Source organism: Ceratotherium simum, chromosome 8 (genome assembly GCF_057802395.1).
Source record: "Ceratotherium simum simum isolate JZ-2026a chromosome 8, ASM5780239v1, whole genome shotgun sequence".
Lineage (NCBI taxonomy): Eukaryota > Metazoa > Chordata > Mammalia > Perissodactyla > Rhinocerotidae > Ceratotherium > Ceratotherium simum.
The window spans coordinates 23,849,818-23,873,087 of NC_141907.1; positions in this window are offsets into that span (position 1 = coordinate 23,849,818).

A 23,270-nucleotide genomic window follows, 5' to 3' on the forward strand; every position below is an offset into this window, starting at 1 on the left:
GGTACAGAATTGCTGCTTGATAAATATGTATTATATAAATGAAGGGATTGTCTTCCTCTTTAACAATGGTTTCTTGCCTGGTTTGGCAAAGCTCACTCAAACCACTTGGAGTATGCCACACTAACTGAAGCTGTTTTTAAACTATTTCATTCACCTTTGTTTCGTCTTTGTTTTCTCTGATGTTCACAGGGCAGGATCTTTTTTTGCCATTCATATCTCAGCTTATATATAACTTCCACAGAAAATTCTTACCTGACTATGTACTCTAAATTGATACCCACTTAATAACATTATGTTCCTTTATTTTAATTATCTGTATGGCACATATTAATATGGGATATTTTCTTATTGATTGATTTCAATTTATTATACTCCGATGTAAACAGCATGAGAACAACTACCTTGTCTATGGCTAAAGCGGTGTCTGACATACAGAATGGACTCATGACAGATATACAGCATGGACATATTTCAGCCCTCTAACCTCCACTTCAATTATCTTCCATCAGCTCTGCCTTTTGGGGTTTGAGTGGCCTTTTAATTAAACTATTTTGGATTGACCTTCCTGCCTTACTGCTCTGTATTTTATGTTATTCCCTTCCGTAACAAAAAATGTATTCGGATTGTTATAAAAGAATTGAATTCTCTTAGGGAGAGCTCTGAAAATCACCTTCCCACTGCCTACCCACCTGGCTATGAATTCTATTTGCCTTAGTCCATGGCATTTTGCGAAGAGGAAGGAAAGTGTTAACAACAAATGTCCTAAGCACAGGAAGGCAAGCAGAAATAGGGATGTGAATATCCAGGCAAAATATGGAAAAAATATCCCTATGACCAAAGAAAAGTGAAATTATTAAAACTGAAAGACAAATTCAGAAACAAGATAAATGTGAAAATGACTTGAAGGTGAAACCCAGGGTACTAGATTAAAAGTCCATAAACCCTCCTAGCAAAATTCAGGACCAGTCAAGTGGGCCAGTCAGAGCTGGTGGATGAATCTCTACTAGAGGAGTAGAAGTTGTCTGAATTACTTGTGTTAGGTTTGTGAATGGTGAAAACAGATGACCAAATTCTAATATTCTGTTACCCAGCCTCTTTTCACTAAGGACCAGGGCAGTGATGTGGCCCCAGCTATGGAGAGGAAAAAAAAAAAAAAAAAGGAATGCAGAGGCCAATGACCAGGCAGAGTCTCAAAACAGAAAAGAGAAAAAGGGACTAAAGAGAATCTTCCATTCATTCTCTTAGAATAACATTATGCCCTTAACACTTGAGCAAGGAGAAAAGACTGTTTTAAAATATCTAATTCCCCAATATCTAAATTACTCATTTCACAGGTGATTTTGGAAGGAACTCTATTTAATGTCCATTTTAAAATTTAAAAACCCATTTTAGTTTTGTTTGTAAAAAAGTTTCATTTACTCTTATGTACACTAAAGGCTTCATTTTGTTGGCAATGCCATTAGTCCAAAATGTAATTTTAAATATACAATTATAAAGTGAAGCTGATTCTTTTTTTCTTAGTTACTGTACAAGGATTTTAGTGAGTTGAAATGTGTTCTTTAAAAAAATTAAATTTATAAATTTATAAAATTTATAAAATTTATAAATTTTATAATTTATAATTTTATAAATAAATTTAAAATTTATAAAATTTATAAAAAAATTAAATACTTAAAAAACTGAATAATCCTATACATGAGAGCAGCATGCATCTATTAATATAAATAAAATTGTTTAACCATATGTTATAATGTATGTGGATATTTAATATTATATATCCATAAAAGGAAATATTTGTTTTTTAAAAATTTCTGTATTTACATATCCAATTTGCATATTGAATTTGCATTCAATACAATGCAAAACAATTGTTCTATGCAATCTGGTTTTGTGCTTGACTGAAGAGCATTTACAATTAAGTGACTATATTTAAATATTACTTTTTAAAGTGCTTCAAGAATTCAACTTGATAAAAATTTATATAAACTATAGAATGTATAGCAATAGTACCTACTTACAATGACTATTATAAGGATTAAATAAACTAATATATGTAAAGGGCTTTGAAGATGCTTAGTGCCTAACATGCATTAAGCACTAGCTATTATTATCATTATTAATGCTATTATTTATATTCATGTTATCATTAATAGTATAATAGTAGACTAGCTTATAAGAGATAGTAGATAAGCTCAGGTGACCACTCCCTACTAATGCTTAGAACAGTATCTAGAATAGTGTTGGAAGTTATATAACTTTTCTATTTCTATTTATTATTATTCACAACTCACAATGGAACTTACATAGGAAATGGTCATCCAAACCTATGGGCTTACTGATAAATAAGTCACTGATCACACTCCATTATGTATTCAGAAGTAAATTTGAGCAAATTTGTTATAGCTCATCTACCAGAGTCCTAAAAATGTTAGAGATCAAAGTACAAAGTAGGTCAAAAATATGTTTCATCTGGGAAGTAGGAAATGGTCAGTGAAGCTTGAGTTCAGAGGTAAAAACAAAGCTGAAATGATGTTTTGGAATAGATGGGTCCAGAGTTAGATATTTGACTTCTTAAATTGGCAATAGGCTGCTGATTAATACTTGGAATTGTGGATTATCATAATCTGAGTCACGCTTTCAGAAATAATTCTGCAATTGATGTGCACGATAAATTGAAGAGGAATACCACTAGAGTAGTGATGCCAATTGGACAACATGGCAAAGTTTATTCACAAAATCATGAAGAAGTGAACTTCTGTTAGCAGTAGGAATAGAGTTTGATCTCAGAATAGAAAGATTAAAATGGAATTGGGGAGCTGGAGTGGTAGCCATTGTGTAGAGGTAAGGACTTTTCATTCAGAGACAGAATAAAGTCATTTCTCCATCTTTTCCAACCATCAAAATGTTCCTGCAGAGTAAAACCCAGATCCAATAGTGATCATGCCCTCATTTAGTAAACACTTCTATGGCCACTCCAACTCTATATGATTGACTTCTTAGTAGAATTTATCACTATATTTTCTTTGGGTTACTATGATGAGTGAATGCTAACTGATAGAATGAGATAATGTAGTGATACATCACATGAGCACAATTAATTAGCCTTCTCATACATACCAGTAAATCGTTTAATATTTTTATTTATATTAGCATTAATAATTTATTTAGTATTTATTTAATATTAATTAATATTTAAATTATCATTGTTTGCTTTATATTAGCTCCCCCTTAAAGTCATAGTGACTTAAACAAAGAGATAATGGATCATTGCTGGGCATGACATAACATGACAACAGAAGACTTGGAAACTTTGAAAATTTTTCTATCATCCCTAATATGATCAGGAATCTTTTTACAACATTCATATAGGTTTTGCTGTAAATAGGTTAGACCTTAGTATGATTTAGAAATTCAATGGAATGGAAACTGAAAGACTTCTAGACTGAGACCAATTAAAGTCTGTATCCTGCTCATTAAAATGGTAGTAGCCATATTGTCTCTAGTCTCTCTGCCTGATGACAAAGAATTCAGACAGCTAGAAAACCAAGGAACACACCTCATGTAAGATGAACTTATTCAAAGTGATCACATGCTTAAACCAAGTACAACTGTACATTTATTCTGCCTTTAAGTATTCTGAGAAAGACATTACTCTAACAGTTAAAGCTATATCCAATAATAAATATCATTTCAATGTAAATATCATTTCTGTAATACTAAATAAAATATCCACTGAATATCAACGTGTAGTGGGTAGTAAACCCCTAAATCTATCTATAGAAACATGAAGTTAAACATAAAAAGCAACTTCCAGGGGTAGATTATAAAATACCCCATAAATACCTTTTATTTTATAGATGTATATGCATCTTATTATTGGAGCAACTAGAACCTAGAATACATTATTTAAAATAATGCCTGGAGCATATCATATGGTTTGTTCTCTACAAAGGGAAAAAGTATTAAACAGTGGTGTCAAGTTGGCCTCAAGTACAGCCAGGGGCCTTCCAGAGAGTCATCTACAACACAAAGTTTAATAAATTAAGCATACTTTTCTCAAAGTGATTAACAAGCTACATATATGACTTGAAATTCAGAGAAGGCCTTGCAAGGAACCTCATGCTACTCACAATAGCACCTTAGATTCCAGGCCACAGTTGGCCCAGGAATGAGCTCAAGATTGAAAAGAGGCTTTACCTGGGATTTTTGAAGTGGACTTAATGAAAAAGTTGGTGATTCCCTTCTGGTGGTTGAGCTGTGAAATTTTTGTTTCCTGAGCATTTGTTTCCAAATTTATGCCATGTAGAGGAAGTCAGTGTGAAATAGAGGAGAATAAAGCTGGCACAGAAAGTTGTTCAAAGTGAGTAAGAGATAGAGGCAAAATGTCAACCCACATTCTAATCCTTGGTTTTCATTTTCTCTGTAGTCTAGCCACAGTCCTGGTTTTGCTTCACTTATTTCTGACAAACCAGAATTCTTCCAGTAAACTTCTTGTTCGGCCACAGCTGGTACCGGTTAGCTTCCTTCATTTTCAAGCCATAGATTCTCTTTTGTTTAATTAAAAAGTTATTTTGTATTCAATGATATTTAATAGATATCAGTTATATAGAGAGTGCTTGTAAAATACTATGGATCCAGACTTGAAAAAGACAGCATTGTAGATAGCTTCATAGAATGCAGATTTGAGAGAAGAACAAGACATTAAATAACAATGAATGAATGGTCGCATCGTGATTTTGCTGAGTGCCCTGGAGGAGCAGAACACTGGGTTCTGAGGGTGCGCGTGACCCACTTCTGGAGAGCCAGGGAGGCTTCCTTGAGGAAGTGATCTTTAAGTAGAGCTTGGAAGTCTGATTTCACTCCATAGAACAGTGAAACACCTTACAGCCAATCAGTCTAACGCATTTCAGAATAGTGACTGTGAAGGGCTTAAGAGGGAAGTATCTACTTCTCAAGCTTACTTGCTCTGAAATTTGAGAAAAGTCACCTCTAGTTTCATTAGATACATTTCTTGATCTGAAAAGGAAGGGAAATCCAATCTTCCATATGCTGATAAAATCTGATTAGTTTCCAGTGTGCTATTGGAATCAATAGAGATATTTAGAGTAAAATAATTAATCATTTTTATGAGATTATGAGTCATTTTAGAGAAAAGACAGTGTTTTCTTCATAATATCCCCAAAGCAATGCACATGGCTAGTACTTAACATGCTTGAGGAAAGCCATATTCGAGGTCTTAGAGGATGGATGAGGGCCTTAAATTAAATAAGAATATGCTGGGTTCATTGCTTTGTTTAAGGTTTTATTCTAAGACACACAAATAAGAGCTATATGTGGTGTCCAATAACGTCTTTTCCCATATCCCATTATTTACAAAGATGAAGTAAAATGATTTAATGATGATTGTTCAAAGTCATTGTTATCATTTGCATCCAAGGTCCCAGATCACCAACGATTGTGCCTGTACTATTCCTTTCTGGTTCTAGTGAAATCTTGTTTGATTCAATCTTTTTTTCCCTCCCTCCCTCCCTCCTTCCTTCTTTCTTTCCTTTGTTTTTCTTCTTTTCTCCCTTGCTCCCTTCTTTCCTTCCCTCTTTCAACAATTACTCATTGAGTATCTACTTTTTGCAAGAGTAAAGCTCTAGTGATATAGTGGTAGACAAAACACATAGTCCTGGTTATCACGGAATTAGGAATTTTTGGTCCAATAGAAAGGTAGATATTAATAAATTAATTGCATATCTAAACATTCAATTATTTAGGTATTTAAGATGCAGGGACATGGTGTTATGGGCTGAAAGTTTGTGTCTCCTCAAAATTCATATATGAAAGCTTTAGCCCCAGTATGATGATATTTGGAGGTGGAGCCTTTGGTTGGTAATTAGATTTAGATGAGGTCATGAGAATGGGGCCCCCATGATGAGATTAGTGTCCTTACAAGAAAAGGAAGAGAGACCAAAGCTCTCCATCTCTCCCTCATGGGCTGACACAGTGAGAAGGTTGCCATCTGCAAGACAGGAAGAGGGCTCTCACCAGGAACCAAATCTGACAGTCCTTGATCTTGAACTTTCCAGTCTTCAGAACTATAAGAAATAAATGTCTGTTGTTTAAGCAACCCAGTCTGTGACACGTTGTTACAGCAGCCCAAGCTGACTAATTCACATGATATTCAAAAGAAAATTTGTTTCTTTATAACTAGATCTTTGTCTAGTTCTCAAGGCTCTTCCTCTGCGGCAACAGAAAGTATAGCCTTGCAACTTCAAGATTGCTTGTCACTCCTAGTTCTATCAATTCATGATTCTCCTCCTTCTCTTTTCATTTCTCTCTTTCTCCAGAGAAAATTCTATACATTCTGCCTCATTTGGAAAGATGTCTGTAAACTATTCTTGGGAAATTATTCATGCTAGAGCCTGTAAAATGTACAATCTTTTTCTTCTCCATTCTCATGCTGAAATGTCCATAGCCCAACCTTCTGCTCTGATCCATGGGATCCAGTTTCACATTTGAAACTGCTCTGAAAATTTCAGGCAATGTCTGTACCTCTGTTAGGAGGGGAATCTTCTTTGGCCTGGAACAAACATTTGGGAGGTCAAAGTAGAAAGGGAACAACAGGTCTTTTCACTTCATCTGGTCCCAGGTCTGTGCTGATGCCATCTCTCTGTTACTCTGATCATCCCATACAAAGAATTCTATGATATTCCCTTATCCCAGAGTTGCAAATAAAAATGGGATTAAAGCGAAGGGCCAATGTATATGGTGCCTTCATCAGTGATCCACACAAATGACTCCTCAATTCTGCCATCTCCAACCTACTCCAAAACACATTTAGTGCTCAAAATACAATATACTGCTCTTATATACTTCCTCATTCTTTCCAATTCTATTGAGTCTCTTGTTTAAGAGATAAATTTTTTATTCAGGTATTTAATGCTTATTATTAAAATGTCAAGCTTTGAAACCACAAGTCCTTTCGTGTTCAAAGAGATATAGCACTTGCAATTCAAAAGCCATGTTATTGTCAAGATTTGTCTCCTACTATGAATATCAAGAGACTAATATAAAACTAAAAGTAAAAATATAACTTTTTTTAAGTTATACAAGCTTTAACACTGAGAACATAGCATATAGAAAGGTATCTGCTGATAGAAAGATGAAGCTAAGGTGAAACTGTAGGGAAACAAGATAGAAAATAAACTTCAGGAAACACCTGTGACAATCCTTTCTGATAATACTGTGAAAGACAGCTGTGGTGTGCTAAGCAATTTCATACCTAATAGACAGTAATGAGTTCTCTGTTTCTCTAAAAAAGTGACATTTATGCTTAAACTTGAACAATGGGCAGGAATTACCTATGATAAGCAAAGAAGTAGAGTTTTGGGAAGACAAAATATTCAGAAAGTATCAGATCAGATATGGTAAGGAAGGAAAGAATTTTTATTTTCAAGGAACTGGGAAACAGTGTAGTTGGAGCACAGAAACTGAGGTGTAAACTGCCGCAGATGAGACCACTGAAATAGTACCAGGCTTGTAGGCAGGTAAAATGCTAAATGATTTAGATTTAACCCTAAAGACAATGGGAATCCAGAGAAAGATTTTCAACAGGTACAAATGATGTGATTTATATTGCGAAATCAGGTGACCACCACAACTAGGAGGCTGAGCTCCTAGAATGACAGTAGGATGGGCTACCCTCTTCGTGTACATGTGCCCCTTTAGGGGGCAGGCTGTAATTTCATGCTGTCACCTATTTTATTTCTTTACAGTGGTGGTGCAGAGACAGAGCTTTACAAATTTGTATAATGTCTGTAACGGCCCATATATCAGTTGATCACTTGAAAATTAATATTTGAGACACTGTATTCTATTGTGCAGGTGTGGTGGAAAAATCAAGCCTTCCTCTCTCTACTCTGTAGACGTGTACTCCTTCTTGTGTTTCTCAGTTTTATATTCATGCTTTGACTACTTCCACTTGGGGTTTTATCCCCTCTGTGCTGCCTTTGCTCAAATAGAACATCCTCATTTAATTGTGCGTGTGTATGTGTTTGTGTGTGTGTGAGTATTTTCTCTACAAAGATTTATAGAAGCTTAGAAGGGAAACATTTGGAATGATATACTAGATGGGAATAAAGGATGAAATACTGTTATGTCACCTTTTCTGATTGACATTACAGAAAAAAGTGACGAGTCTGGAAATCATAAAAGAGGTAGAGAACTGATACTTACCTCATGAATAGAATAATATAGTTTCTAAAGCACAAGAATGTAGGCATATTTTATTTTTTCATGAGATGAATTTCAGAGAAATTCTACTGTGTCAAGCTAAATTAATTTTTATGATCATAAAACACCCTAACATATTTAAAGGGATTATTGCCCATTGGCATTAATAAATTATAAACTCAAATGAAGTGTCCATTGGGAAGACATTTAGAATTCAGATGCTAAACTTTAACTTATGGAATGGAAAAAGTCAAATGATACATTAATTAAATTAATATCTGGCCCTACTCTAGGAGGAAGGAGTGGAGGAGAAATTAGAAATATTAACATAAATGTTAGAGTTGAAGCTCAGCATGAAAATATGTGATTTTGCCAAATTAAAAAGGATCATCCAATTAAGGTAGAGATAATAGCATAAAAATATACAATCAAAGTTTAACTTTAGGGGCAAAAGTTCTCAATTTAGTTTTATTTCTGCAATATGTAAACTGTAAATTAAACAATTCATTAAAGATAATATTTTCAAAAATAATTCTATCCCTAAATGTGAAGTTTTAGATTCTGCATAATTTCAAGAGAATTAAACGGAAGTCTTTAATGCTTTGATATATCATATGTACACTTAAGTAAAATTTAGTTTTATTACTTTTATAAACATATCTGAATTTTTTTCACTTTATGAAAAGGCGAGTCTCTCATGTACACGGTATCATTTTAGAGACACAAAAATCTATCCTCTGGCTGCCTTCTCCAACCTTGCCTACATTTTAGATGACAATATACCATATTAATACTTATTTATTCTTTAATATAAATCAAGGATGTGAAATAAAGTTTTTATAGTGAAGTAAAATCAACATATGTTGCAGTGGGAAAAACTTCCAAAGAAAAAATGGGATAACCTTACAATGTGCTTAGAGATGGCTTTTATACACGAAGCCAAGAATCTCTTTCCCAAACAATTCCTCAACTTTAGACCAAAGTGGCAAATGTTTTAAAAGTTGACTGGTACCATGTAAAAGTGATTCATTCTTGAAATGAAGATTATTACAAGATATATATTAATATACATATTATAGATATATATTGATGAGCTAATTACAAACATAGCTCAAAGTAGTTTTCTTTATTTAAAATACTGTTAGTTAATTCTTCAGACAAGTTTAAACAATATCATATTTCAATAACACAAAACAAAATAAAGAGTTATGAATTTTTGGATGTGGACATCAGAACTAATTCTTCTTTCTTACTTCACAGTAGTCTATTGCAAAATATCTTTCTGAGAATTCTTAGAGTCCATTTTCAGTATATCTGCATCACTTTTAATATAAGAAAACTTCTGTTACCTGATACGATTAGCTCATTTCTTTTTTTCCTGAGGAATATTCAACCTGAACTAACATCTGTGACAATCTTCCCATATTTTGCATGTGGGTTGCTGCCACAACATGGCTGACGAGTGGTATAGGTCCACGCCTGGGAACCAAACCCAGGCTGCCAAAGTGGAGCATGCTGGACTTCACCACTAGACCACAGGGCTGGTCCTAGCTCATTCATTTTATTATTATTTTAATAGGAGTGTGTAATATAAGCTGGCTGAATAAAAAAATATTATGGACTTTACTTTTGAATAGACTTTACTTCAATAAACATTTTAATGATATTGGTTTTCTATTAGCACAGCAAATGAAACATTCAAGAATAATTAAACAGTCATAAATCAGATCTAAATTTAATAGTATCTATATTTGTGTCAACAATAATATTCCACATTATGGAAGTTTCCCCAGATGAGAATGCTGATAAATTACATTTGGAATTTTTTTTTTTTTTTTTTTTGTGAGAAAGATCAGCCCTGAGCTAACATCCATGCTAATCCTCCTCTTTTTGCTGAGGAAGACCGGCTCTGAGCTAACATCTATTGCCAATCCTCCTCCTTTTTTTTTTTTTCCCCTAAGCCCCAGTAGATAGTTACATGTCATAGTTGCACATCCTTCTAGTTGCTGTATGTGGGACGCGGCCTCAGCATGGCCGGAGAAGCAGTGCATTGGTGCGTGCCTGGGATCTGAACCCTGGCCGCCTGTAGCGGAGCGTGCGCACTTAACCACTAAGCCATGGGGCCAGCCCTGGAAATTTTTAAATAAATTATTTTTACCTCTGTGTGCATATGAACATATATTTTAAATGGCATTATTATTTTATAGGATTTTATATGTTTTCTATTGGTTATATTCATAGAATCCCTTTATTTCTGAAAATAAAAATGTTCGTAAAAGTTATATGTTACAAATTTACTGTGTTCCTACAGCAATGTGGGGAATTTATATGCCTTTAAATTTATTGAAAACTTTGACTTTTAAAGGACTTACAAGTATAAAATAATTGATTTCTCCTCAATTCCACATTTAGGACACATATACACATGTTGTAAACAACTGGTTGTCTATTGTCATATAGAATGAACTTTAGGAAAACATAAATAGAGAAGACAGTTTAAAAAATTTTCTGTTTCAATATTCTTCAATACAAAATGTATTAGAGGAAAGTAGAATCATTGTGATAAATATAGGTATTTTATCCAAATACTACTCATTTGAAAATACATAAAATATCTACACTTTAATTGACAATATAGTATTTAGTAGAAAGGAAGATTATAAAGTAAATCATATTTTCTCTTACTTTGTATTATTTGTATATAGAACAGTACCAGTGATATGGGAGTGTAGTAGTTATTTATTGCTGCATAACAAATTATCCCAAAAGTTAGTAGTTTAATGCAACAAATAACTATGATATCATAGTTCTGAGTCAGCAATCTGGGCACGATTTAGCTGGGTCCACTGGCCCTGAATCTCTCAAAAGGCTGCTGTCAAAGTTTTGGCCAATGCTACAGTCATCTCAAGCCTCCTCTCGGGGAAAATTCCCTTCCAAGCTCACTCATGCAGTTGCTGGTATGATTCAGTTCCTCCTGGGCTTTCGGACTATAGGACTCAGTTGTTGGCTGAAGGCTGCCCTAAGTTTTCTCCATCAGTCATCCCTTAACATGACAACTGGCCTCATCAAATTGATCAAATATAGATAGAGAGCAAAAGAGAGCCAATAAGATGGCAGTGACATCCCATCACCTCTGTCATATTTTCTTTGTTAAACTCAACTTATTAGATTTAGTTCACACTCAAAGGGAAAGAATTATAGAAACGTATGAATACCAGGAAGCAATAATCTTTGAGAACTACCCTCAAAGTATGCCAATCACAAGAGTTGTGTAAATATATTCTTGCTGCAAAAAATTTTCCAGATTTCTGTGCAGTGAGAAATCTTGATTCCCATGAAGCATCTGGAAAGCTCTCACAGTAGCAAACATTAGGAAGCTGCATTCTTTGCCCAACCAGATTTCACATACCATTATTCTGCAAAGAATATGTTGATATGTGTATTACTTGTGGCACTCATGATCACAAACTGTGAAAAAATAAAGGAACACTACAATGGTAGTTATTTCCTAAAATGATCCTATTTAATATTACAAAGTGCTGTGAATCAAGAAGTTCTGCCCAGTTAATTAAACACAAATTGCATTCCTCAGCTGCATTTGTCTTGACTCCCAGAGATTTTAACTTGCTTCCTTTTATCTGACTTCTACACATAGTGCAGTTGAAAAGGAGAAAATAAAATATATCACTGTTAACTGTCCAATTCAAAGAAAACACCATAATGAGAATCCATATTTCTCAGATGGAGAAGCTATCTTAAAAATCCAATGTATTTAATAGTGCCTTACACACTAATGCACACGGCAAGCCAGGTCAAAAATAAGAATGACTATGCAAGGTAGATTCTTTTATACTTACCCAACTACTGTTAGATGGATTCCTAGAAAATTCAGAAAGATATGGAACATTATTCTTCTTATGATGAGTGATTCGTTAATGTTCAACTACCTTGGATGATAATGGAACTATCCATGCACATTATTGGAAAAATGTATCCCTGGAGATTTAAACAAATGTAACACAGAGAATAATGTGTCCCAGGAGGGAATGTATGACCTACTCACTATACTAACTTTGTATTGTCTTTGCTTCTATGATTGGTTAAGAAAACCTATAAAAATAGTCATTAATATTTTAGACAAGTGTTGGAAAGGTCATTACTCTGCATTTATAAAGGAAACCAAGCAAACTACTAAAGACTTTACATTCAAGGATAATTTTACCCAGAGATATTTATACAATATACATTCCTTGGATTTGGAATGTGATCACACTTGAATATGAACTATTTTTAAGAGAAGTTTCTCCACTTTAGCTGTGATGGTAAATCAACAGATAAATAAGTTATTATTGAGTATCTACTATGTTCCAAGTCCTATTGGGTGACAGAAAGAAAACTATGACTTTCTTCGAAGAGGTTAGGATTATATGAACTCAAATTTGTATATCATTTTGGTATATACAAATCAATTTCACATATGAAAGGGAGATATTATCTTCTTGATACTTCTTTTAAGTAGTAACTTCAAGACTGCTGCCTATAACATGGCATAACTTGAAAAATTCTGAGTTCATTGTTTTATTCCTCTAAGCAAGTTTTTATCAAATTGTGCTCCCTAGCCCGTTCTTCCGTAGGATAGTGCTTTCCTGCATGTCATCCCTGGATTACCTGATTGGAATCACTTGGGCTATGTGTTAAACATGCATTTTCTGGTCACAAATATAACCATTCTGTATCAAAATCTCTATGGGGCATCCAGAAAATCTCCATTTTAACCAAGTCTCTATGTGATTATTACACACAATGAAATATGAGAACCACTTCCCTTGGCTGTGCTGATCCATACATCCTTGCTAGAGAGGTGAACTTTCATTTGTGAAACTAATCGTGGAGGCTTGAAAGAAATGGAAGATAAATAATAGAAAACTGGAAAGTGGTAAATTCTTCTTAAACGCAATGCATTTTGTTTATTAATAGCAATTATTTAAAGTTTATTATCTGTCAGGCATTGTACCAAGCACCTTACTTGCAGTATGTAACTTAAATTTATAAAACAGCCCTCCTATGATAGAGGAATTTTGAAATGAAGAAACTGAGACGGGGACAATGTATTGACCTGAATAAGAGCACACAGTCATCAAAGGAGAGATTCAAAACCAGGTCAGTCTCATTTAAATTCTCAACTTCTAGGCTACCCTGTAGAGGATAATGTGGTCTGCAGTGGTTAAAGAAAGTTTCGCTGGGAAATACAACTCATGTGGGCTTTGGTAGACAGAGAAGTGGGACTCACAATAGTCACTGAAGAATGACTGAAGTTTAAATAAGCATAATAAAGAAGAGAGAGCATTCCTGCTTTGACCAACCATGTAAGTAAATCTTAAAGCTGGACATAACTGGGATGTATGTGACACCAAATATTGAAGTGTAGAGCAGTACGTAGAGTTGCCGTACTGAAAAAGAGTGAATATTTCTTTGGTAGTCTAGAGGTGAAAATTCATACTTCCAACAATGTGAAGAAAGGAATATTTTATTTATTTGGCAGTCTTTGGGTAGAATTTTACTTCTGCACATATTTATTGTTATACCTGAAGCATTTAAAGCACTTGACCACTCTCTTCTTAAAACTCTCTTCACCTTGAAGCTGAGAGGTCTTGTTCCATCTGATTTCCTTTCATCATTCTCTTTTTTATCAATCCCCTTGCCTCATTTCTCTTTCCGTGCTTATCCTTTAAATGCGGGTTTTCTTCTGAGTGCTGTCCAAATATGGACTCTAATGGTTTTACCTACAATTTCTGCCAGGAGAAACTAGTGTCCAAAATATTCAGTCTTTATACGGCTGAACAGTAACTATTGGGTGCCAATTCAATATTAATAGTGATTTCTTCCTTGTTTTTGGCAGGCAGTGTCTCAATGTGGTATAAATTTTAACACAGCTAAAATGGATCATCCTAACTCTTTAATGAAAAGTTAGTTCCTCTTCTAGTAGATTGATTTAAGAATGGATATACGAAGCAATCCTGGCAACTAAACATGAGATGAAGTTGTCTGGAGGAGGGGAAGAATGGATCTAAGAAAAGTTTCTTCCCTGGTAGAAGAAAAATCATTGTTGTTCTTTAGCCGGACATCGTCAGCTCTGTATGCTGTTCTGGGAATTGATAATTCCGATGGAAAAAGAGATTGATACAACCTTGAAATTGTGAATGTTTTTGCATGTTTCTGAGAATAGAGCTTGTAATTTTCCTGAGATATTTTTAAAAATATATACCAGAAATAAATTCTTAAAATGTACTGATTGACATATTGATGACTTGTAAATATGCACCTTCTATATTATTTTCATTAACTTCACTGTTATACTTCACTAATACAATCATTTCTCTGTTAGCAAAGTTCTATTTCCTAAATGAAATCTGATCATATTATTTCACTGCTTAAACTTCTAGTCTAATCTCCTAAGGTGTTTGCCTTTAAGAGAACAAAAAATAGTCATGTCGCCTACAATTTTAATTTTTTAATTTTTTTATAGCAAGTTCATTAAATTCATCTTTCAAAAAATCAATAGGACATGCACACAAAGATTCTTGAGTGATGAACTTGTTATGAATAAAAAAATAAGAAAATAGTGGAGAAGGGTGATCTGTCTGTACCACATCAGCCTTTCAGCTTTTGCAGATGGAGCAGTGTCCCACTGAGGGGACATGTTCAGGAATACCAGGTGACGGCCACAACAGGAGCCCCTCACAGAACTCAGAGAGTCACGGAGAAGCAGAAGATACTGAACAGCAAATGAGAAGAGGAAAAATCGACAAATAATATCTTTCAACCATGGAATAAAGAAAACTAACACGGGGATGAGAACAAAGAGAACAGGAAAAGCTCACATGTTATCTATTGAAACTCAGATGATGAGCTGATTTAAGTCTCATCTCCTCACGGAAATCCTTCAGAGCAGCAGCTGATTGAATGGAGGGAGGAAGGGAGAGTCTATCTTTGATTTGCCTAAGACGCTACCTGCATCCTCTTTCTTCAAGGTTCGGCATCTTCAGTGTACTGTGGTGGGAAGGAAAAAAAAGGGGAGAGCTTAAGTGTTTTGCCATTTTACAGGTAAGGCTTGTGGTCCTCCCTCTGCTGATTGACACTGTTTCTCTGGATGTCAAGACATTAATGCTCTGTGTATGGAAGGTGTTTAAACACAGGGTACCTTAGGGGGTGCTTAATGTCTCTCCATTTCTTCACTGAAGGTTATGTAGATTCTCCTTGTCCTTAGCTTGGTCCCATCACCCTTCTCAGAGCCCAAAGTTTGTTACAACTAAAGCCCTTAGCCCTGTGGGCATTCCTCTTGGCTAAGGTAATAGGTAGGTGCCTTAAGAGCAGCTGCTATTTTGGTGGAATAAGTCCCCACTTCTCTAATGTTTTCCGGTCCCCATTGTGTAGAGAATGTATGAAACTGGACGCATTTTTGTTCTTAAGTCCGTGGTATTGCTGCCTATTCTGAAAAACAGGAAAACAATCCCCCAACACTTAAACCTGTTTTATTTAGCAACAAACAAACAAAACAAACGGTATTGACTTTTTCAAGTTGGAGTTCATGTACTGTCTTCTGTGAAAACAGACCTTTGTGGATTATTTTATTCTTTCATTATTTGTATTGTTGCTTTTTAGGTGAAAAAAAACTGTAATATAAAGAGATGTAAAGTACACAAATCAATATTCATGTATTTTAAAATTTATTCTACAGGAGAAATATCTGAAACATTGGCTATGAGCCAAACCATTCACACCTATAGTTGCTAATATTATACATTTGTTTCTTTGGACAAGGCTTACCCTCTGGAGCTTAAACTGTACACATCACCTAGACAGATACTCAGAAATCTAAAGACAGGCCTGAGGAGTTCCTGTTATTGAATGCATACAAAGTGAAGAGAGTTAGAAAGACACAGGTGACCTGATAATAAAACCCCATTTATTGGAGAAGATGAGTGATTCTTATATCTGTCATTTTTATAAAAAGATATCAATTATCCTCTCTCTCTGTGGCTCCTATGTGCCTCAGCCCTTTGTTTACGCCTCGGTTTAAAACTCAATAACTTTTCAGGTTCTCCTGAAAGACCCATTAACCAAAACACTACTAAGTAATGGTTATTTTTTGTAGTTTTTATCCGGGAAACAGAGACGGGATGTTTTTATTATAAACTTTAAAGAAAACAAAGAATTTGCCAGTCTATTTTCCACAGTCACACACTTCTTGATTCCTCTCGCCTCCTCTTTCTCTAATTTTCATCCAGGATTTTTCCTGAGCACTTAAAATTTTTACATTCTTAAAAAAAATTTTTTTTCTACACGGAGCAATTCAGCTTCCTCCTGGCTCTTGCAACAAGAAAAATGAACAAAAATATCTTTCAGTTAATAGTGCCCCCTGCCTTGGAAAGCCATCTATGCGTTTGCATAGGAGGTCTTATATAAATTCTTCCTCCCCCGTCTTGACCTTATGTTTGAGTCATGAGAAGTGAAGAGACAAAAGTTTGTTGGGGGAGGTACAAAATCGGCAAAAGCTAAATGACAATTTGAATAATAAACTACATGATGTCAGTAGCATAAATAATGTGGTTCTCACATGATAAAGTATAACAAAAACATTGATAGAAACTTTTACCCATAGCCTGTCTTCAGGAGATGCTGAAGAGTTCACTCATGGGCCCCACTGGTGGGCTTAACACGGAGTTAAATTTTAGTACCATACCTCTCCAGAGGGAGCCTGAGAAGAAGAAGAAAATAGCACCTTTATGTTGTGGACGAAGGACTTGTCCTTGAACACATGAGAGAGAAATTCTGGGAACTCCACTGATAATCCAGGAGAGCATTGGAAGGGGGCAGCAGATCCTGCAATTGTAAGCAGATCCTGCAGAACACGAGTTTACCTAGAGGAATACTAGCCTTGTTGAAACCCTGCGAAAGAATGCTTGAAAAAACATGAACTACCCAATCATACACAGCAGTTGAGAATTTGGGAGCTCGAAAGGACTTCTAGAGATCCATCTCTCCTAAGGTCCTGTCTGCTGCTTCCACCACTCTGTTACACAAGCTTTCAAACCCTACATACACTCTCAAAACAACTCAGTTTCATCATTAAAATATTTTCCATTCTTTCTAAATAATCTTGTTACTTATGATATGTATGCTACACAAATTATCTGTTTAATGGCATATTTATCTATTTTCTATAAGATAAAGTTTATTTTAGGAAAAATTACTTTTCATAATCTATACAGATTTCATTGTCTTTTAATCTAAATTTGTCTGTCTTTATGCTTTCTGCTATGTATTTTTAAATTTTTATGGATATAATATAATTAGATTTTTAAAATGGAAAGAATTCCATAAATGACAAGAATGTAACCCTAAAAGCTATTTTGTAATACAACAAAACAAGACAATAAAGATAATTAAAAATATTAAGATTTTTTGAAACAAATTTATGGAGCTGAAAGTCTATTTCATCAGATAGGATTATAGTTTAATATAAAAATAATTTGATTCTTTCTCCTTGGGCTATAATAACAGTTATGAATTAAAAATACAAATAAACTTTTATTAAGGGGATATTCTATATTCCAGTCATGGTTCTATCTGTTCTTAGTTTTCATTTAACCTAATTACCTTGAACGTATAAATAATGAAAATTGCCAGTGAAAGAAATGTGCCATAGTAAACATGGATTTTGGAGTTAAGCAGGCCAAATTAAACATCCAGCTCCTTTCTCTAATGCTATTCTAAATTTAGACAAGTTACTAAAACTGTCTGAGCCACTGTTTTCTCATGAATATCATGGGGATATACAAATTTATATGTCTATGAAATAAGAATTAAATAAGAATTTTTTTAGCATAGTACTTGTCACTTAGTAGTTGCTCAATGCATATTAATTCCCATTCTTAATCTACAAGGAAACAGAAAATTACATTTTCATGGTAAACCCATATTAGATGCCAAAAATAATTATATTATAGCTAACTATTGAACACATGCTTACCATGTGCCAATACTAAGCAGTTTACATGTATTATCCCATTTATGTGTCAGAATAATACTGTGATGTGAGAAATATTATTATCCCCATTTAACAGATAATGAACCTGGGGCTTAGAGAAATACTTTGCTGTGAGTACTCTGCTGCTACGGGAAATTGCGATTCTAGTTGAAGGAGTCTGATGTCAGGGTTCCTGCTCTTCCTCTCATGTCATGTTAATTTAACTGTGCATGTGCATATGTGTGTACATGTGTGTTCATTTCCTTTTATTGAGGGGACATTTTGAGTGAGTCTTCTTTAACAAATAGCTATAAACTGTGTTATTATCAATAAGCATTTATGGAGTGTCTGCTTTCATTTGTTTTCAAAGCCACACTTATGTACTACCTAAGAAAGTTATTTTTCAGAATAAGAAGTTTAACTAAAGACTTTCATAGTGAGATTTTGGGATGGAAAGTTCCTGAGTTAGATGGAAAATGTATATTTTTATAATATATAGGCATATTTAGATATAGATATATAATTTTAGTAAACATTTTATTTTGGAATAATTTTAGATTCACAGAAAAGTTGCACAGAGGGTAGAGTGAGTTCTATATACCCTTCAACAAGTTTCCCCTAATATTAACAACTTACGTAACCATTATACATTTTTCAAAACTAAGAAAATAACATTAGTTCATTAGTATTAACCAAACTACAGATTCCATTCAGATTTTACCAGTAATGTCCTTCTACTGTTCCAGGATCCAAATCAGGATACCACATTGCATTTAATTTTCATGTTTCCTTGGTCTCCTTATATCTATAATGGTTCATCAATCTTTCCACGTGTTTTGAGACTTTGAGAATTTTTGAAGAACCCTGATCATTTACTTTGAAGAATGTTGCCTTCAATTTCTCATAGTTAGATTGGTGTTATAGGTTTGGGGGCAGAAAATCAGAGGTAAAGCGCCCTCTCGCCTCATTATACCAAGGGCATATGATATCAATATGATTTACTACTAGCGACGTTAACCTTGATTACTTGGTTATAGTAGCGTTTTCTAGCTTTTCTGCTATAAAGTTTCTATGTTTTTCCTTTGCATAGTATATTCTTTGGAAGCAAGCCCTTAAGTCCAGCTCACACTCAAGGAGGAGGGAATTCAATGCCACCTCATAGAAGGGGAAAATACATATATATATGTTATGAGAGGTTGGGGGATTCGATCGGAGACGTAAAAGACACTTTCCACTCCAAACAAATGGACTGAAGGTATATTTTATTATATAGAGGATAGTACAGGTGACAGTCTGCAAACAGATCCAAATAGGTCAAATATTAAGAGGGAAAAAACATCAGCCCGACTGGAAAGGGAAAACACCCACATCGGCTGAAGAGAAATGACACAAATCAACCAGAAAGAGAAACACCAGGTTAACCGAAAAGAGAACACATCAAATCAATTACTACACATCAAATCAATTACTACACATCAAATCAGTTACTCACAACATCCACGCCCCACTGCCGGGAGAGTCCTGTCAATAGACGCGGCTGGGCAAGGATCACACGTCCTGGGCAAGGTGTCCCTTCCACAGGTGGAACTCTCTCTCTAGGGCTCAGTTTCCAGCAGTTTTTATACCATCAGTGATTTTTAGAGTAAGCAATTACAGAGTTTGCAGAGCAAACATTTAGTGTTCCCATGCACAAAATGGTTATCAGTGGCGTACGTGCACTGAGCCCCCTGGCTAACATCCCAGCCCAGTAGTTGCGTACGTGCATTGTTCTCTTTGGTTATCGTCCCAGCCCGGCACAGATGGCCAGTCCATCCCGTGCTACGACGCTCCAAGAGCCTTGAAATGTTACAACTTGCAACTCTCTCCGTGGGGGAAAGGCCAGTTCCCGGGAAAAGGCCAGTTCCCACCACACAGAAAGCAGCTTTGTATTTCTTTTTGTGCTGGTGGCTGTAGGTCAATGGAGCGGCCAAACATGGCTGTACTCATGTCAAGACAATATATCATTTAGAAATACTCTATAAAGAAGATTTGTCCCCTCTCCCCATTTATTTATTTAGTAAATCATTTATTTATATCAATATGGACTCAGGTACATTTGTTTTATGCTTTGAGTTAGAATCCAATATTGCATTAATTATTTTGTTCCTTTAATTTTTCCAGCTTTGGGCACAGGGAGCTTTTTCAAATGGATAACATTTTTAAAAAGTCCTTCTCTCTGATTTATAGGTATCTATACACATTTACAAAATCTCTTTATTAATAACTTTAGCCTATACAGATTTTCTACCTTTTCTTATCAATTCTGCATTTTATTCCATAATTAACAACTTAATATACTATTTTATTTACTAATTATCTTGATCCTTAAAATTTGCTTTGTTAAATACCATCTTGTTCAGTGATCCACCAAACAACACATCTCTAGGAAATACTTCCTATTTATTAATGATGATGTTGGATGCTGTAGAAACTAGAGGGGAAAAAAAAAAGAAATAATATTTGCCTTCAAAAACATATAATCTATTTGAGAGAATAAAAATAGCACTCTTGATGCAATTGCAGTATAATGTGAAACCCTAATAATAGAAGAGCTTTAATTGTGGAAGTGAGGACAGAGGGCAACAAGGCAAGGCTTTACAAGAATTAAAACATGATTTATCCAATAAATACATCATGCTGAAGTTTAAGAATGAAGTGGTGAGCAGATAATTAAGAAGTCACATCAAAAGAGTGTGATGAGTTAGTTTTAAGATTAGATGCGTAGAGCACTATGATATAACTTCACATGATTTTACATCCTCAAATTAATTGTAAAATATGTGAGGAGTTTCTATGCAATACTACTTAGCACAAAATTATTTTTCAGTAATCATTCTAATGGCATTTTATGTGTATGTATGTGTTTATGTATGTGTATCTGCGTGTATGCTTTCTCTGTTGGATTTCTTTGTACGTAGCCATACACCCACTCTCTTATTATTCATCCATTTATTCTTCCAACAAAAAATCTTCAAGTACTTTGTGTTAAGCAAGATTCTAAGACAACCCCCAAAGATCCTCTCTCTTATATAATCTATAACCTATATATACCTATATATATAATCGTCAATTCCCTTGACTACAGTAGCACCTTTGAATATGATGAGATACAGCTCCTATGGTTATATTACATTATATGGCAAAAGGGACATTTGTAGATGTAATTAAAGTTGCTTATCAGTTGACTTTGAGTTAATTAAAAAGGAGATTATCCAGATGGGCCTGACTTAATCACATGGGCCCTTTAAATCTGCATCTGAAGATCAGAGAAAAGCAAATTCAGAGATCCAAAGTACAAGAAATATTTGATGCAGCATTGCTGATTTGAAGATGGAGGCGGCCACATGGATAAGAATGTAGTAACCTCTTGGAGCTGAGAGTGACCCTGACTAACAGGCAGCAAAGAAATAGGGACCTTAGTACCACAACCACAAGAAACTGAACTATTTCAACAAGAATGGTCTTTCAAGTGAATTTCTTCTGGGAACTTCCAGACAAGAACTCAGCCTGGTCAACACCTTAATTTCAGCCACGTGATTCTCTGAGCAGAGAACCCAGTCATGCTGAACTTCTGACCTATAGACTACGAACTAATGAATAAATGTTGTTTCAAGCCACGGAGTTTGTTGCAATTTGTTATGCAGCAATAGAAAAGTAATAAATGCTTGTATGTGTGAAACACTATTTTAGACCCTTGTAATGACAGTCAGGATATGCTATATTATCTTGTGAAAAAAATAACAAAACAACAATAAATCTCCAAATCTTTGTGGCTTAACAGTACAAAAGTTTGGTTCTCACTTATGCAAATCTCTCAGGCAACTACTTGCTGTGTAATGATGCATCAGCTCAGCCTTTGTTAATCCTGTAACTTCACCATCTCAACACCAGCATCTCTCCATGATTGCCAAAGCAAGGTAAAGAGCACTGGTCTTATACAACTAAGAAATATTTTCCCTTGGAACAGACACACATCACTTTTGTCTACACCAAAAGGTTTGAACTAGTCACTTAGCCATAGCTGGGGGTGTGGAGTATGAATGTGCCCAGTAAGAGAATAGGGTATATGTGAGCGCTAGAAGTCTCTACTGTACTTGGGTAACCAAGAAGATTTTTAAATTAGTGACCAAGACAAAACCCTTGTCCTCAGGAAGGTTATGTTCTCATACTTCAAAGAAATCATCTGCCTCTGGGGACAGAGGAGTTTTATTAGGACATTTTATCGGGAATAAAGCGGAAGGTGAATGCTTAAGCTTTACTTCCAAATTAATAAAATTAACAATGTCAAGATGTCAGCCAGTCTGTGTCTTAAGGTCCTACTAATTTACCCATGGCAAGATGCAAGTGGCAGAAGGAATTGCTTCTGTGGAATTGGGAGGAATCAAGAAGGCAAAGGAAGAGGTCACAAGCCCATGCTCTCATATTTATCCTATTCTTGGCTTGAGTCTTAGGGAGATTGCAAGCATATGGCCACACCCACACCCAGGATGGGGAATGAAGGAAGTACACTGGGGCCAGGTCTTCAGAATAGTAATATGTCTTAAGACACATTCCTCACCCTGTTTCACAGATATTTTTAACTCTGTATCAAGCAAATCAATGGGCAAAAAACCTGATGGTTGTAGGCAAATTGCCTCCAGCAAAATAAAAATAATAATAAATGAATAAATAGATAAACCAAATATGTAAATAAAATGTAAAGAGAAGATAATTTTTAGGATCATATGCTGGTTCAAAAGATATAGTGGGCAGACAATTCTAAAAGTTTACTTTTTTCACTCTCTGCACTTACTACTCAGCTTCTATGTTTTCAGAGATGACCTTAGACCATTTTAAGGAGCCATTTTTTGCCTACAATTTTTGTGTTCCTCTGTGACTGTCAGCGCTGTAAAAAAAAATCAATGGATTTATTCAAACATCTAGTAGTACAATATAAGACACTATATTTAATTGTTAGAAATTTGATTTCCCTTGCCATTGT